Genomic DNA, 17749 nt, shown 5'->3' on the forward strand with positions numbered 1-17749 from the left:
AAGCTGCATAACAGGTCATGTGACTTGTTTATAAAACTTTTCGTTGGGTCATTTTACTTTTGGTTTCCTAATGATGAAATGCTTGATCATATGACCTAAAATAACACTTTTCATTGGATTAAAACATTTTTTTTTCCCAAACGATGAAAGCCCCACCTTTTTTTTTCTCACTCGGCAATCCAAAAAGGTTCTGTTAGATGACAACAGAGGGGACAGGAAACAAGAACCATCACTCAAAAAAGGGGAGGGCAAGTTCTTCCCTACCGGGTCACGTTGGGGCTCCACCGGAACTCATCGAATTGATAGTCTACAGTGTTTCTGGACGTTTCAGACTGAAGCTGGCGTCCGCATGAGCGCACCACCATCTCGTAGCTCCGTCGTGGCCATTCCGCAAGCAATCATGGCAGCCGCTCCCCACAGGAAGCCTGCGGGAGTCGGGGGCCCCCAAGACTTTTGTAGAATCTTCAAGGCTGAGGGGACGCTTTCGAGAATGGGGCCCAAGCCCTAGCAGACAAGCGTCCGAGTTCCAAGGTGTCCCAGGTCCATTTTAGTGGACCAGGCCCAAATCCGAAGAGCCGGCCGCCATTTTAAGAGTCCTGTGGCAGCCGCCTATCGCTGCACCGCAAGAGTGGGCGCAATTCAACTAGATGGTGAGCGAGACGCTGTAGCCGCAAGAGCGGGTGGTAAACAGCTGAATGGCGGATGAGGTACAGTGAAGCAAAAGCGGGCGTAAAACCGCTGAATGGCAAGTGAAACGCAAAAGGGGCGCCCCACTACAGCAGACGAGCCTCCACCTGGGGAGGCCCGTTCACGCCGCCTCCACCCCCCGGGGCGACCCACGCCGTTTTTCGGAGCAGCATTGTAGGATGCCAAAACCAGTGCGGCAAGTAAAGGACATCACCTGGGTGCCGTCCAGATCTCAGCGCGTTGTGCTGCCTTCGGACTATTCACACAACAGACCGCTACTAACGAGGCACAGTGCAGCAAAAGCGGGCGAAAGACCGCTGAATGGCAAGTGAAACGCTAAAGGGGCGCCCCACTACAGCAGACGAGCCTCCACCTGGGGAGGCCCGTTCATGCCGCCTCCCCCCCCCCCGGGGCGCCCCACGCCGATTTTCGGAGCAGCATTGTAGGATACCGAAACCAGTGCGGCAAGTAAAGGACATCACCTGGGTGCCGTCCAGAACTCAGCACGTTGTGCTGCCTTCGGACTATTCGCACAACAGACCGCTACTGACCATTGTTGCTTCTGTTTAAAAAATTTTTTTTTAACGTGTTTACTGTTTTTGGTGCGTTGTGTATATTTATAAGTTATTAAAGTGTTATAATCCTACTACTTTGTTGGAGTGCTATATGTTTTTAATGTGACACATAATTGTGAAGACTTTGATGTACAAAAAGGCATCCCTGGAATCTTCCGCTTCAGGCTCGGTCCCACACACCCTCACAGTGAGAATCCCCTCCCCAATCACAATACAGGATCGTTATCAGATAGTAGGAACGCGTGTGGTGTGACGGATCTCATCGGGTGGGGGCCTTGATCTACTGTAACTCCTTTGAAGAGGGGTGATTCTTTACAGTTGAGGCCATAAACTACATCCGCAGGGCTAGGTGATAGCCTGGGACCGGCCTGGACAATCAGACACAGAGGAAGAGGAGTGTCAGAGGGTGCGGTAGTGAATAGGGTGAAAGGGAGGTGTCGGGCGGGCACAGGGTGTAATTCTCAGGGAAGAGCAGCGCAGATGTGGGGAGGTTTATGGCCCATGCATAAGACAGAGAGCGGGGGTGACCAGTGCGTGGGGGAGATGCTTGCGAGGGTGGGGAGCCATGCTGAGGATCGGCGGCGTGCAGAGAGTGGGTCTGGTCAAGGCATCTAAAATTGCTGCCGTGCACGACAAAAGTGTGGCATTGGAAAAAAAGCAAGATGGCGCAGACAATGTTTATCAATACAAATTAATTTATAACAATTATTTTTAACAATATATTTACTCGCAGTGTCAAAATGGCGGTCAACACTTCCTGATTTCCTTCAAATCGAACGTTAACAGACGTCACGCAGCAAAAAAAAAAAAAGCTCACGCGCAGCCGCTGGAAGACAAGTATCAACATATATGAGCATCCTCAGCCACCCTCGGAAAACATAGGGGGTCAGGATACGTCTTCCGTACCCCCTTATACCCATTTCTCACATTGTTTTTCCTCCATCTTGTAATTTAATTAAATCAAAACACAAAATGGCGAATTCCCGTTTCGCGTCCCGGTTCACTACCCGGTTCGCGAACCGGAAAGCGCTTCTACCGCAAAAAATCAATATTTTTTTATTTGCCCCACGGGACCCTTTAATAACCCCAACATCATTCCTAGGGGGTCAAGAAGGGTCTACCTTGCCCCCTTTCATTAAATTCCCCCTTCGTTTTTCTCCTCCTCTTGTCTCTCGATCCTACCGAGAGACAAGATGGCGGCCGCTCCGGACTATTTAGAATGTTGACAGACACCGGAGAGCCAATCAGCTTCGCTACGCAAAGTTCCGTTACGCGAAAAGTTCGCGAACCGGAGCGCTATCCGGGACGCTGTCACAGATATGTCTGTTTTTTAAAACGTTAATTTCTCAAAATCCACTGGAGCACATATATTGAGACCCAGCAAAGGCACATCGGGCTAACAGTCCCTACAATTTTGCCAAGTTTCGTGCAAATCCATTCAGCCGTTCGAGCTAAAAGTGAGGCCAAACGCCCTATGGAAAAATACGTTTTGGGACCCCCATTTTTTCTCGGCCCCCCCTTGACGAAACCCCCCCAAATTTTCAGGAGCTGCTCAGAAACAAAATGTGCCATTTTCCTGAAAATTTCAGCCGATTCCGTCCACAAACGCCAAAGTTATTAGACATAGAATTTTCAAAAGTCCCATAGAGAAAAAATCCTAACTATATATACCTACTGGCGACCGCCAGTAGGTAATATATACACACATCTATATATATATGCCCCATCTTGCTGTACCTTGGTCTGAAATGGAAAAATAAATCGAAGGATTTGCAGTTGGTGGTCCGTGCTCTTTCTTTTGTGCCCCACGGGAAAGGGATTACAAAGTTGAAGAGTTTTAACGCATATATATATATATATATATATATATATATATATATATATATACACACACACACATATATATATATATGTGTGTGTGTATATATATGCTTTCCTGGTACACTTCTGTGTTCGCAGATACGGAGTCAGCTCAGTTATGGGCTTCCAGGCAGCTCACCTACTCAGCGCTGAAGCCAAGGGACACTGCTCAAAAGGCAGCCCGTGGCTACACTGGAGAGTTTGGTGCAATCTCGCCAACTCACAATCGAGAGGACTGGCGCTTTGAAGGTTGGAACGTTTGGTGGGGACTCGAGGGGTCAGGACATTAAAAAGAGCACTTCATCAAGTGTGCCCGGATTTGTAAACGCCAACAAACGAAAAGAAATGGCTTTGGTTTCCCACAACACGCATCCCAGACACATAGCCTTCTGGGAGTTGGAGTTTGACATTGGCTGCAACTCGGCGGTTGATCACATGATTGGGGCGGCGTTTACAAATGAACTTGTCATTAAACCACGAACATTGCAACAGGGCACTACGGACATGAGGAGCGGCAGCGAGGGGTGTCTGAAGAAGGTGTCATTACCGAAATGCATAATGCCCAGCTGCCTTAGTTTCCATTAAAAAAGAACCCCACCTGTCAAATCCCTGCGTGTGGCTCCTTCCTTTCATAGCTTTGGAGGGCGGATGGTGATATTACGTGCCGGCCAGAGACACGTTAAGGAGCCGCCGTTCCGCCAAGAGGCTGCCTGCTTTCCTGGTACACTTCTGTGTTCGCAGATACGGAGTCAGCTCAGTTATGGGCTTACAGGCAGCTCACCTACTCAGTGCTGAAGCCAAGGGACACTGCTCAAAAGGCAGCCCGTGACTACACGGGAGAGTTTGGTGCAATCTCGCCAACTCACAACCCAGAGGACCGGCGCTTTGAAGGTTGGAACGTTTGGCGGGGACTCGAGGGGTCAGGACATTAAAAAGAGCACTTCATCAAGTGTGCCCGGATTTGTACACGCCAACAAACGAAAAGAAACGGCTTTGGTTTCCCACAACACGCAATCCAGACACATAGCCTTCTGGGAGTTGGAGTTTGACATTGGCTGCAACTCGGAGGTTGATCACATGATTGGGGCGGCGTTTACAAATGGACTTGTCATTAAACCACAAACATTGCAACAGGGCACTACGGACATGAGTAGCGGCAGCGAGGGGTGTCTGAAGAAGCTGTCATTACCGAAATGCATAATGCCCAGCTGCCTTAGTTTCCATTAAAAAAGAACCCCACCTGTTAAATCCCTGCGTGTGGCTCCTTCCTTTCATAGCTTTGGAGGGCAGATGGTGATATATATATATATATATACACACACACATATATATATATATATATACACACACACACATATATATATATATATACACACACATATATATATATAAACATCACCAACACCATTGCCACGCAGGGAGCCTGACCTTGGCAGGGCGGTCAGTGCATCTGGTGCGAGGCTTCCAGATAATATTTTCCACACTCCTCCTTTACCTTTGAAAGAAGCACACTGACTCTGGAAATGTTGCTTTTCTAAATCCTTCATTCCTGAAATGACACGAGGGCCAAGAGTTTCACTGTTCCCAACGTTTCTGCTCGCCAGAGCCTTGATCACGGGAGGCAGTCTCTCTAACATTTTGAATTGCCCACGTGGTTGTCCTTTTAAACATGCAGGCCATATTCTCTTGCAGAGAAGCGCAGAGGAAAACTTTCACGACTTGTAAATTGCGTGCAGAATGCTATTTTCAAACCAAGTATTTCATTGAGTAATCTGCACGCTTTTTCCATGATATGTCTGTTCCTTTGCACCAAGAAAAATAAAGTGTCCCTCTCAGCACAGTTCGTTTTTGACATTTCCGATGATTTTCTTAATATTATCTGGAAGCCTCGCACCAGATGCACTGACCGCCCTGCCAAGGTCAGGCTCCCTGCGTGGCAATGGTGTTGGTGATGTTTATTGTTGAAGCCTGACCTGCTTGCCCCCTGAGACAGGATTTCGGCGTGGAAAGTAAGGGAGCAGGTGGAATGATTTCCAATAACTGCAGGATTTTGTTGCTTTTAAGAAAACCATCGGAAATGTCAAAAACGAACTGTGCTGAGAGGGAAACTTTATTTTTCTTGGTGCAAAGGAACAGACATATCATGGAAAAAGCGTGCAGATTACTCAATGAAATACTTGGTTTGAAAATAGCATTCTGCACGCAATTTACAAGTCATGAAAGTTTTCCTCTGCGCTTCTCTGCAAGAGAATATGGCCTGCGTGTTTAAAAGGACAACCACGTGGGCAATTCAAAATGTTAGAGAGACTGCCTCCCGTGATCAAGGCTCTGGCGAGCAGAAACGTTGGGAACAGTGAAACTCTTGGCCCTCGTGTCATTTCAGGAATAAAGGATTTCGAAAAGCAACATTTCCAGAGTCAGTGTGCTTCTTTCAAAGGTAAAGGAGGAGTGTGGAAAATATTATCTGGAAGCCTCGCACCAGATGCACTGACCGCCCTGCCAAGGTCAGGCTCCCTGCGTGGCAATGGTGTTGGTGATGTTTATTGTTGAAGCCTGACCTGCTTGTCCCCTGAGACAGGATTTCGGCGTGGAAAGTAAGGGAGCAGGTGGAATGATTTCCAATAACTGCAGGATTTTGTTGCTTTTAAGAAAACCATCGGAAATGTCAAAAACGAACTGTGCTGAGAGGGACACTTTATTTTTCTTGGTGCAAAGGAACAGACATATCATGGAAAAAGCGTGCAGATTACTCAATGAAATACTTGGTTTGAAAATAGCATTCTGCACGCAATTTACAAGTCGTGAAAGTTTTCCTCTGCGCTTCTCTGCAAGAGAATATGGCCTGCGTGTTTAAAAGGACAACCACGTGGGCAATTCAAAATGTTAGAGAGACTGCCTCCCGTGATCAAGGCTCTGGCGAGCAGAAACGTTGGGAACAGTGAAACTCTTGGCCCTCGTGTCATTTCAGGAATAAAGGATTTCGAAAAGCAACATTTCCAGAGTCAGTGTGCTTCTTTCGAAGGTAAAGGAGGAGTGTGGAAAATATTATCTGGAAGCCTCGTACCAGATGAACTGACCGCCCTGCCAAGGTCAGGCTCCCTGCGTGGCAATGGTGTTGGTGACTATTTATATATATATATATATATATATATATATATATATATATATATATATAACCTACTGGCGGTCGCCAGTAGGTAGTTATAGTTAGGACCGAGTTTCCATAGGAAATCCTCAACATTCTATTTGGAATAACTTTGGCCCTGGTTGAAGAATCTTAGCGAATTTCTCAAAGAAGATGGCTCGGTCCGCTGCGCTCCTTCCCTAAAAGTTTGGGGGGGATTGGTCAAGTGGGGGCTGAGATAAAAGGGGGGTCCCAAAACGTGTTTTCTCCATGTTATTTTCCATAGGACCTTTAGACTCGGCTACAGGTCGAACGGGTGAATGGATTTATAAGAAATTTGGCAAAACTGTACAGTCCGGCTTGCAGATTACGCTTTTTTTGGAATGGTGTAAATCCGTTCAGTAGTTGCTGAGGAAATTAAAGTTAAAGTCAATTATATATCTATACGCGCGCACACGTGCGCGCACACGTGCGCGCACCCAAACGGCTGCACGCGCGAGCGGAATTTTGCTGCGTGACATCTGTTAACGTTCGATTCGAAGGAAATCAGGAAGTGTTGACCGCCATTTTGTCATTGCGAGTAAATATATTGTTGATTTCAAAGCGTTGGAACATGGAGAGGGGAGAAGGTAGAGATTGTTTTGCTGCGTAGGTTTTCTCAGGGTGTGCAGTAAGGCCCTTAAAGGTGAAAATATATATATATATATTTTTTTTAAAGTTGCGTGGTGCGCGCACTCGGTCGCGCACACCTTTTTACAAGAGTGTGAAAATGGAGATAAATCAGAAGTTTGAGTGCTTAGATATAAGGTGGCTCTGAAAAGAGCCATTGTGTTAATTGAGTGTTTTCTGCATTTATAAGTAAGTACCGATGCAGAGCCTGATGTTGCAGAGGGATGATTCTGTTTCCCTCATTCGTGAAATGAACACCGTCTCTCCTATAGACGTCTTGCATGTGGTATCGCAAGTTGTTGTGGTAAATAGAACCCATGCTATAATCTCTGAGGAAAGCAGAAACAGATTTATTTACATGTCTCCTTGCTTTCTCAAATTGTGCACAATGTTGATTGGACCAATTCCATTTCTGTCTTTGGCATATATTGGAATATACCAAGGCAGATCGAGGAAAAAGTGTCATCAATTGTCGAAAGGTGTCTTTTAGAAGCATTTCCAGACCTACCCCAGTGATTGTGCCTAGATCGTTCCCACCACAGTGCACAATTATAAGGTCTGGTTCTGGGAGATGCATAAAAGTTTTCACCAATGGAATCAATTGGTGACATTTCAATCCTCTTTTGGCAATCCATGTTATGTGTACATTTGGTAAGCCGAGGTTGCAAATTCGTCTGCTTACTGCATATTTTTCACTCCAGTGAATATAACTGTGTCCTATTAGCCAGACCTTCATTTTCAAGGGATTTGTAGTCGTCCTCCAATCGGTTCTGGAAGTGGAATGGTAGTTAGAAGTTGAAATTCTAAATAAAGAAAAAGGAAGAGGCTGGGTGTGGTTTAAAAAATAAAAATGATTGGTTGATTGTAAGAAGTGGAGATTGAACAGTATGTTGCATGTTAATGTTTATGTTAAACGAAAAGTACTATTGGGTGTGAAAAAAAAAGACATGTAACAGAGCTGTGGATTGGCAGGTGTTTCTGGAGGGAAAACAGTGTTGTTACTTTGCTGTAGAACGTTGAGATATGAACTTTTGACCTGTGCCTTCAGCCAGGTGCAGAATGAGGTGTTACCATGGAAACAGCCAGAGATGGCAGTGGGTGATGGGTGACTTTTATGTGACATTGAAAATATTGTGAGGGAGAACCAACTGAAATGTAAATGCTTACGTTACGCGCTCCGCGCCGCGCCCCGGATTGCTTCCGGGAAGCTGCGCTTCGCGCCTCGCGCACCGGAGCACTTCCGGGTGCGCTAACGCGGCGCGTCATATGACGGATTACGCAACAACGCGATACGTCGTTGGGGCTCCACCGGAACTGATCGAATTGGTAGTCTACAGTGTTTCTGGATGTTTCAGACTGAAGCTGGCGTCAGCATGAGAGCACCCAGTGGCTACGTCGTGGCCATTCCGCGAGCAATCATGGCAGTCGCTCCCCACCAGAAGTCTGCAGGAGTCGGGGGCCTCGGTGACTCTTGTAGAATCTTCAAGGCTGAGGGGACGCTTTTGGGAATGGGGCTCATGCCCTAGCAGTCAAGCGTCCGAGTTCCAGGGTTGCCCAGAGCCATCCTTGCAGGCCAAGCCCAAGTCTGTGGAGCCGACCGCCATTTCCTGAGCTCCGTGGCAGCCGCCTGTCGCTGTATCGGAAGAGTGGGTGCAATTCAGCCGGATGGCGGGTGAGACGGTGTAATAGCAAGAGCAGGCGTAATTCAGCTGGCCGAGCGAGGCACTGTGCCGCAGGAGCAGGCGCAACTCAGCTGGCCGAGTGAAGCGCTGGGGTGTAGCTAAGAAACCTCCACCTGGTGAGGTGGGAGATGCTAGTTCAAGCCGCCTCTCCCTTCGAGTGCACCCCACGCCGTCTCCTGGCGCAGGTATATGTGATGGTCGGACCAGGGCACCGCAGGACGTGTCTTCAGGTCAAACGGATTGTGGGACAAGGTCCAGAATGGAAGAGGCATCAAAAGGCAAGAAGTTCCGCCTGACCCCGGGAGCCAGCCGCCTATGTCGGGGGCGATCTCAGGCCATACCAGGGGAACAAGACTTGGGGAGGGGGCAGGAGCCAAGCGCCCCCTCCGAGTCCGCGTTTCTTGGACCCTGAAGTATGGCACTCAACATCCAGAACTTATGACATTTGTGCAAGGCAGGGACATCGAAGCCTCTCAGGGACCAAGCATATCCAGAGTCCTTCCTACAGAAGGTGGTGGGGGTGGCGGCATTAGCAAGGCATCCCCCCACACAACTTGTCGGACATCACCTCTGGATGTACTGGGTGTTCAATTTCAGAATTGAAACTACTAAGAAGCAATTAGAAGTGTTGTTTTCATGTTGCAGTAGGCTGCCATGTAAATAGTTATTTAATAAAACGTTTTATCCTGTTACTTTGCTGGTGTGTTGTATATATTTATAATATTTGCATAGTGTTTGTCGTTATTTTGGGCGGGGTGGGCGGTGGAGCCGAGCTGTCTTGCAGCCATCATGGCGTCGAGCTCGGTTCCTCTCTCTAGTTTCATGTTTTTTCTAACGATTTATATGTTATAGTTTGCTAGCACGATACAGCGGATAGTCCGCATTTTATATATATGTCCTTTTTATTAGGGGGGTCCTCCGGTGGAGTCGGACGATCTACCTGTAATAAACGGTCCGGGTTGAACCAACTACCAACAAACGGGGCAGAGATAGGCATGACGGGTTACAAAGGGGACAAAAGTGTGCACTACCTATCCTTCACTATCTGCAAAAACTAAACAGAGTATTGCGACTTTGTGCTTATTTGTGAACAGAGAATGACCCAAAGAGAACCAATTTCGAACAATCATAGGCTATTGGCAGTGGGCAGAGAGGCCATGACACAGAAAATGGCTGTTACTTACGTGCATGATGGGGCCTAAAAGGGACTAGATGGCGTGGCCACTGTTTCGCGACTTTCACTTTACTTTTAACAATGGCTGTGGTGAACATAAATGAACGCTGCTTATGTATACCTAATTTTAGTCATTTTCCACAAAAAAGCTTTTGATATTTGCTATTAAAAAACCAAAGAAAATCACTGAAAAAACCATAGGTTATAGACCATATATAGTTAAATATCTGAAGTCCATCTCTGCACTCGATGGAGATACAGGTCGTCGATCAGAAGATGTGCTGGCCACCTCTAATGGTAATAGCGTGGCCAGGGCTCTTGTCGTTGCCTCTGCAAATTGCAGAGGGTGCACTTGTTTGACATGCCGCACCATGGTATGTATGGAAAAGGAATATTTTTTTGCTGGATTTCTTCTTGAGAGAACCAAGTCACATATCGTGCAGGTTACTTTTGGTGCATTCACTTTCTTTTGATCTTCAGGATAAGTGAAAAATTGCCAGATGAAAGATTTATTTTTTCTTATTAAAGGTAGTCGATCATTTTGGTCAGATTCGGAAGATGAATGAGATACGGTAGCCATTTCACCAAAGTCTTCCGAAAGATGTAGGACGTTGTTCTCTCTTGAGAGTAGAAAAGATAGTGAGGGAAGTGGGTGGAATGCTGCGTGTAAATTCCAGAATTGAAACTATTAAGAACCAATTGAAAGTGTTGTTTTCATGTTGCAGCAGGCTGCCATGTAAATAGTTATTTAATAAAACGTTTTACCCTGTTACTTTGCTGGTGTGTTGTATATCTTTATAATATTTGTCGTTATTTTGGGTGGGGTGGGCGGCGGAGCCGAGCTGTCTTGCAGCCATCATGGCGTCGAGCTCGGTTCCTCTCACTATTTTCATATTTCTCATGAGGGGTTGTTCCTAATTTTTCTATTTTAGCGAGGTCAAAAAAAGATCTCATCAGTGGCCTACTGATTTTGCTCGATTCCTTTTGTTTTTTCTAACGATATATATGTTATAGTTTGCTAGCACGATACAGCGGCTAGTCCGCATTTTATATATATGTCCTTTTTATTAGGGGTGTCCTCCGGTGGAGTCGGACGATCTACCTCTAATAAACGGTCCGGGTTGAACCAACTACCATCCTGATTTTGTATATCTTCTGAGCTGGATTTAAGCACACAATTGTTAAAGTATGAAACGTTTTATATTTCTAAAAAAAATACCAAGGTGTGTACATCCGGTAACGCACGAAAGTTTAAAAAGACATTCGGCTCCATTTACTGAAAAGTTTCATAAGAATAAAAAAGAAGTCTAGGTACAGTCTCTTTGACGTACTATAAGTTCTTTGAGGGGTGTATGAAGAAATTCAATAAGTTCAAATTGCAAAGTTGTCACGAAATATATAGGCAGGTGCGCGCACTCGGTCGCGCACGAAAGCCTGGAAATGCGATATCCATTTTATTGACAACTGTTGCCGAGAGTGCGCACACCGGGTCGCGCACGAAAGTTTAGTAAGGCTATTTTTATTTACAGACAAATTTTAATGTGTTTAAAAAAAGGCAAGGTACAGACTTTCGAATTCTGTATTGCTTTACAAGGAGTCTCTATGCAACTTGAACAGTGAAGAAAACGGCTTGTTTTCGAAAAAAATATTGCCAGAACTTTATTGCCAAAAGTATAGGTTGCATACACGACATTTTTCTGAATTAGCATTTTAAAAACCAATGAAATTCACAGAAAAAACCATAGGTTTTACACACGTTATAGTTAGGAAGTAGCATTTAAAAAACCTATGAAATTCACTGAAAAAACCATAGGTTTGACACATGTTATAGTTAGCTGGAAATTTTACTGATATAAAACCAATGAAATTCCACGTTATAGTTAGTTGGACTCACTATAACTTGCGCGTGCAATGCACTGCTGATGACGTCACATATTACATCACTCATGACATGGTCAGTGACATCACTCATGACATCACTGATGACACCATCCAGTGAATATGTGTCTTTCTGAAAAATAAATATTAGTGAGTAATGTTTAAATATTTAAATATATATATTAGTGTTTCACTTTGTGTATAAGTGGCTACATGTGTTGGTAAGTAGCTACATGCGTATGTATATGGGTTATTAGGTGTTTCTCTTAGTATCAGTATGAGTGTCTATATGGTTTGGTGGGGGTATTACTTAGCACATAGATGCATGAGTGACTGACTCTCTGTTTGTATGTGTTTTGAAGACAACATATGTGCAGGACTGTATGGGTGGATGAGTGGGTATATGTGTTTGTTAGTGAGTGAATGACTGTCTCACTAGTGTCTTTATCAGTAACGACATATTTTTTAATCTAGTATATGTGAATATTGATGTATATAAGTGAGTATATGTGAGAGTAAGAGATTGTAAGAGTTCCTGTTTAAATAAGTATGTGTTTCTATAAGTGATTGTTTAAGAGAATAAATATGTGTAATTTTCAATAGAAGTAAGGTGGAAGTGTGTGTATAACTCTATATTCAAATAAATGGATGTTCAATAGTTTATTTGCACGTGTGAGTATGTGTGTGAGTAACTTTTCGATGACTGTCGGTGTGTAACAGGATGTATAGGTGTATCACTTCATATGATGAGTGAGTATATGTATGAGTGACTATATAGAACTGTTGGTGAATGAGTGGATGTGTATATAGATGGTGGAATTACTGAATTACTTGTTGTAACTGATATGGGTATCTCCATTTTTTTTAAATTTCAGTTTCTATTTTTGAATATGTGTTTCAAGGGTTACATTACAGTGAAAGGAGGTCTGTCACTATGTCACAAGGATGGTGTCATCAGTGATGTCATGAGTGATGTCACTGACCATGTCATGAGTGATGTAATATGTGGCGTCATCAGCAGTGCATTGCACGCGCAAGTTATAGTGAGTCCAACTAACTATAACGTGGAATTTCATTGGTTTTATATCAGTAAAATTTCCAGCTAACTATAACATGTGTCAAACCTATGGTTTTTTCAGTGAATTTCATAGGTTTTTTAAATGCTACTTCCTAACTATAACGTGTGTAAAACCTATGTTTTTTTCTGTGAATATGCATATATATACACACACACATATATATATATATATATACACACACACATATATATATATATACACACACACACACACACATATATATATATATATATATATATATATATATACACACACACACATATATTACCTACTGGCGGTCCCCAGTAGGTATATATAGTTAGGATTTTTTCTCTATGGGACTTTTGAAAATTCTATGTCTAATAACTTTGGCGTTTGTGTACGGAATCGTCTGAAATTTTCAGGAAAATGGCACATTTTGTTTCTGAGCATCCCCTGAAAATTTGGGGGGGTTTCGTCAAGGGGGGTGAGAAAAAAGGGGGGTCCCAAAACGCGTTTTTAACATTGAGTTTTCCATAGGGCGTTTGGCCTCACTTTTAGCTCGAACGGCTGAATGGATTTGCACGAAACTTGGCAAAATTGTAGGGACTGTTAGCCCGATGTGCCTTTGCTGGGTCTCAATATATGTGCTCCAGTGGATTTTGAGAAATTAACGTTTTAAAAAACAGATATATCTGTGACAGCGTCCCGGATAGCGCTCCGGTTCGCGAACTTTTCGCGTAACGGAACTTTGCGTAGCGAAGCTGATTGGCTCTCCGGTGTTTGTCAACATTCTAAACAGTCCGGAGCGGCTGCCATCTTGTCTCTCGGTAGGATCGAGAGACAAGAGGAGGAGAAAAACGAAGTGGGAATTTAATGAAAGGGGGCAAGGTAGACCCTTCTTGACCCCCTAGGAATGATGTTGGGTTATTAAAGGGTCCCGTGGGGCAAATAAAAAATATATTGATTTTTTGCGGTAGAAGCGCTTTCCGGTTCGTGAACCGGGATGCGAAACGGGAATTCGCCATTTTGTGTTTCGATTTAATTAAATTACAAGATGGAGGAAAAACAATGTGAGAAATAGGTATAAGGGGGTACGGGAGACGTATCCTGACCCCCTATGTTTTCTGAGGGTGGCTGAGGATGCTCATATATGTTGATACTTGTCTTCCAGCGGCTGCGCGTGAGTGTTTTTTTTTTTTTGCTGCGTGACGTCTGTTAACGTTCGATTCGAAGGAAATCAGGAAGTGTTGACCGCCATTTTGACACTGCGAGTAAATATATTGTTAAAAATAATTGTTATAAATTAATCCGTATTGATAAACATTGTCTGCGCTATCTTGCTTTTTTCCAATGGCACACTTTTGTCGTGTACGGCAGCCATTTTAGATGCCTTGACCAGACCCACTCTCTGCACGCCGCCGATCGTGACGTCTGTTAACGTTCGATTCGAAGGAAATCAGGAAGTGTTGACCCCCATTTTGACACTGCGAGTAAATATATTGTTAAAAATAATTGTTATAAATTAATTCGTATTGATAAACATTGTCTGCGCCATCTTGCTTTTTTCCAATGCCACACTTTTGTTGTGCACGGCAGCCATTTTAGATGCCTTGACCAGACCCACTCTCTGCACGCCGCCGATCCTCAGCATGGCTCCCCACCCTCGCAAGCATCTCCCCCACGCACTGGTCAACCCGCTCTCTGTCTTATGCATGGGCCATAAACCTCCCCCCATCTGCGCTGCTCTTCCCTGAGAATCACACCCTGTGCCCGCCCGACACCTCCCTTTCACCCTATTCACTACCGCACCCTCTGACACTCCTCTTCCTCTGTGTCTGATTGTCCAGGCCGGTCCCAGGCTATCACCTAGCCCTGCGGATGTAGTTTATGGCCTCAACTGTAAAGAATCACCCCTCTTCAAAGGAGTTACAGTAGATCAAGGCCCCCACCCGATGAGATCCGTCACACCACACGCGTTCCTACTATCTGATAACGATCCTGTATTGTGATTGGGGAGGGGATTCTCACTGTGAGGGTGTGTGGGACCGAGCCTGAAGCGGAAGATTCCAGGGATGCCTTTTTGTACATCAAAGTCTTCACAATTATGTGTCACATTAAAAATATATAGCACTCCAACAAAGTAGCAGGATTATAACACTTTAATAACTCATAAATATATACAACGCACCAAAAACAGTAAACACGTTAAAAAAATTTTTTTTAAACAGAAGCAACAATGGTCAGTAGCGGTCTGTTGTGCGAATAGTCCGAAGGCAGCACAATGTGCTGAGTTCTGGACGGCACCCAGGTGATGTCCTTTACTTGCCGCACTGGTTTTGGTATCCTACAATGCTGCTCCGAAAAACGGCGTGGGGCGCCCCGGGGGGGGGGGGAGGCGGCGTGAACGAGCCTCCCCAGGTGGAGACTCGTCTGCTGTAGTGGGGCGCCCCTTTAGCGTTTCACTTGCCATTCAGCGTTTTTCCGCCCGCTTTTGCTGCACTGTGCCTCATCCGCCATTCAGCTGTTTACCGTTCGCTCTTGCGGCTACAGCATCTCGCTCACCATCTAGTTGAATTGCGCCCACTCTTGCGGTGCAGCGATAGGCTGCTGACACAGGACTCTTAAAATGGCGGCCGGCTCTTCGGATTTGGGCCTGGCCCACTAAAATGGCCCTGGGACACCTTGGAACTCAGACGCTTGTCTGCTAGGGCTTGGGCCCCATTCTCAAAAGCGTCCCCTCAGCCTTGAAGATTCTACAAAAGTCTTGGGAGCCCCCGACTCCTGCAGGCTTCCGGTGGGGAGCGGCTGCCATGATTGCTTGCGGAATGGCCACAACGGAGCTACGAGATGGTGGTGCTCTCATGCGGACGCCAGCTTCAGTCTGAAACATCCAGAAACACTGTAGACTATCAATTCGATGAGTTCCGGTGGAGCCCCAACGTGACCCGGTAGGGAAGAACTTGCCCTCCCCTTTTTTGAGTGATGGTTCTTGTTGCCTGTCCCCTCTGTTGTCATCTAACGGAACCTTTTTGGATTGACGAGTGAGAAAAAAAAGGTGGGGCTTTCATCGTTTGGGAAAAAAAATGTTTTAATCCAATGAAAAGTGTTATTTTTAGGTCATATGATCAAGCATTTCATCATTAGGAAACCAAAAGTAAAATGAACCAATGAAAAGTTTTATAAACAAGTCACATGACCTGTTATGCGGCTTTGGGCTATAAAAAGCCTACACAATCCGTTGGCCTGTGAGGCGGCGTCAGTAGCGGACCGATGTGCGAATAGGCCGAAGGCAGCACAACGCGCCGAGATCCGGATGGCACCGAGGTGGTGTCCAGCAAGTTGCCGCACTGGTGTGGCCATCCTACAATGCTGCGCCGAAAGACGGCGTGTCCAGCTGAGTTGCGGTTAGTCTTGCTGCTACAGTACGGCGAAGGCAGCACAACGCGCCGAGATCCGGATGGCACCGAGGTGGTGTCCAGCAAGTTTCACTGGTGTGGCCATCCTACAATGCTGCGCCGAAAGACGGCGTGGGGTGCCCGGGGGGGGGAGAGGCGGCGTAAACGGACCTCTTCTGCCTCCCCAGATGAAGGCACCTCATCTGCAGTGGGGCGCCTCTTAGCGTTTCACTTGCCTTCCTGCAGAGTTCTGCCCGCTCTTGCGGCACAGTGCCTCACCCTCCATCCAGCTGAGTTTCGCCCGCTCTTGCGGTACAGCGTCTCACCCGCCATCCAGCTGAGTTTCTCCCGCTCTTGCGGTACAGTGACTCGAACGCGCCGAGATCCGGATGGCACCGAGGTGGTATCCAGCAAGTTTCACTGGTGTGGCCATCCTACAATGCTGCGCCGAAAGATGGCGTGGGGTGCCCCGGGGGGGGGGGGGAGGCAGCGCAAACGGGCCTCTCCCTCCTCCCCAGGTGGAGGCACCTCATCTGCAGTGGGGCCCCTCTTAGCATTTCACTCGCCGTTCAGCTGAGTTCCGCCCGCTTTTGCGGTACAGTGACTCACCCGCTATCTAGCTGAATTGCGGCTACTCTTGTGGTGCAGCGATAGCCGGCTGCAACAGGACTCTCAAAATGGTGGCTAGCTCTTTGGATTTGGGCCTGGACCACTAAAATGGCTCTAGGACACCTTGGAACTCGGACGCTTGCCTGCTAGGGCATGGGCCCCATTCACGAAAGCGTCCCCTCTTTTGACTGATTGTTCTTATTAACTATTTCTTCTGTTGTCATTTAACGGAACCTTTTTGGACTGCCGAAAAGGGTTCTGGTCCGACCGCTGGATGGTGGAGACATTTTGACTATATCCTGGACCTGTCCGGCCTCGCCCAAAATGGCGCCAGTATAAATGGGACTCGTAACTCCTTGTTGTGTACTGGTTGCCCAACCTTGATATCACGAGATACGTATGCAGTTTTGAAGCACATGGCGGGCGGGGACGAGAATTGATTGAACATTTGGACATCCCTATTGATATTAAGTTCTGATGTGTTATTGATTACTGCACTATTGAAAGTTCGAATTAACGTCACCTATGGTACTTGCCCGCAAATGTATATCTAGATAATTTTATTGTAACTGGCCCTGTCGTACTTTAATTATAAAATGTACGTCCACCGATTCCGCAAATGTTAGACACCTTAGTTCTTGCAACCTAATGGGTCGCCCTTTTTGTTCTTCTACAGTGTAAATGTTCCCTCATCATATACGATTCCAGTTTGCTCCGTGGCCGGCCCACGTGGTTATAGGCCCGTATTTGTATACTGACATTTTCACAATAAAGGTTTTTAAAACAAAACATGGTAGTAGTACCTACATTGGTAAAGTTTTGAATAATAGCCACTGTTTTCGAATCAGTAAAAGGCAAGTGAAATAAAGGAGTCCAATTACATGACGGTTAAAAGGTATAATACGCAGGAACGCAGTAAAGATAAATGGTGAAGGGCTGTTGTGTTTTCTACTCCTGCAACATAAAGTGATCGATAAGAATCTGATATTCATGCCTATCAGCGACTAAGACAGCAGTCCGAGCCTCTTTTCTTCAACGGCTCCTTCATGGGACGAA

Source organism: Lissotriton vulgaris, chromosome 2_1, assembly GCF_964263255.1.
Source record: "Lissotriton vulgaris chromosome 2_1, aLisVul1.2, whole genome shotgun sequence".
NCBI classification, from domain to species: Eukaryota; Metazoa; Chordata; class Amphibia; order Caudata; family Salamandridae; genus Lissotriton; species Lissotriton vulgaris.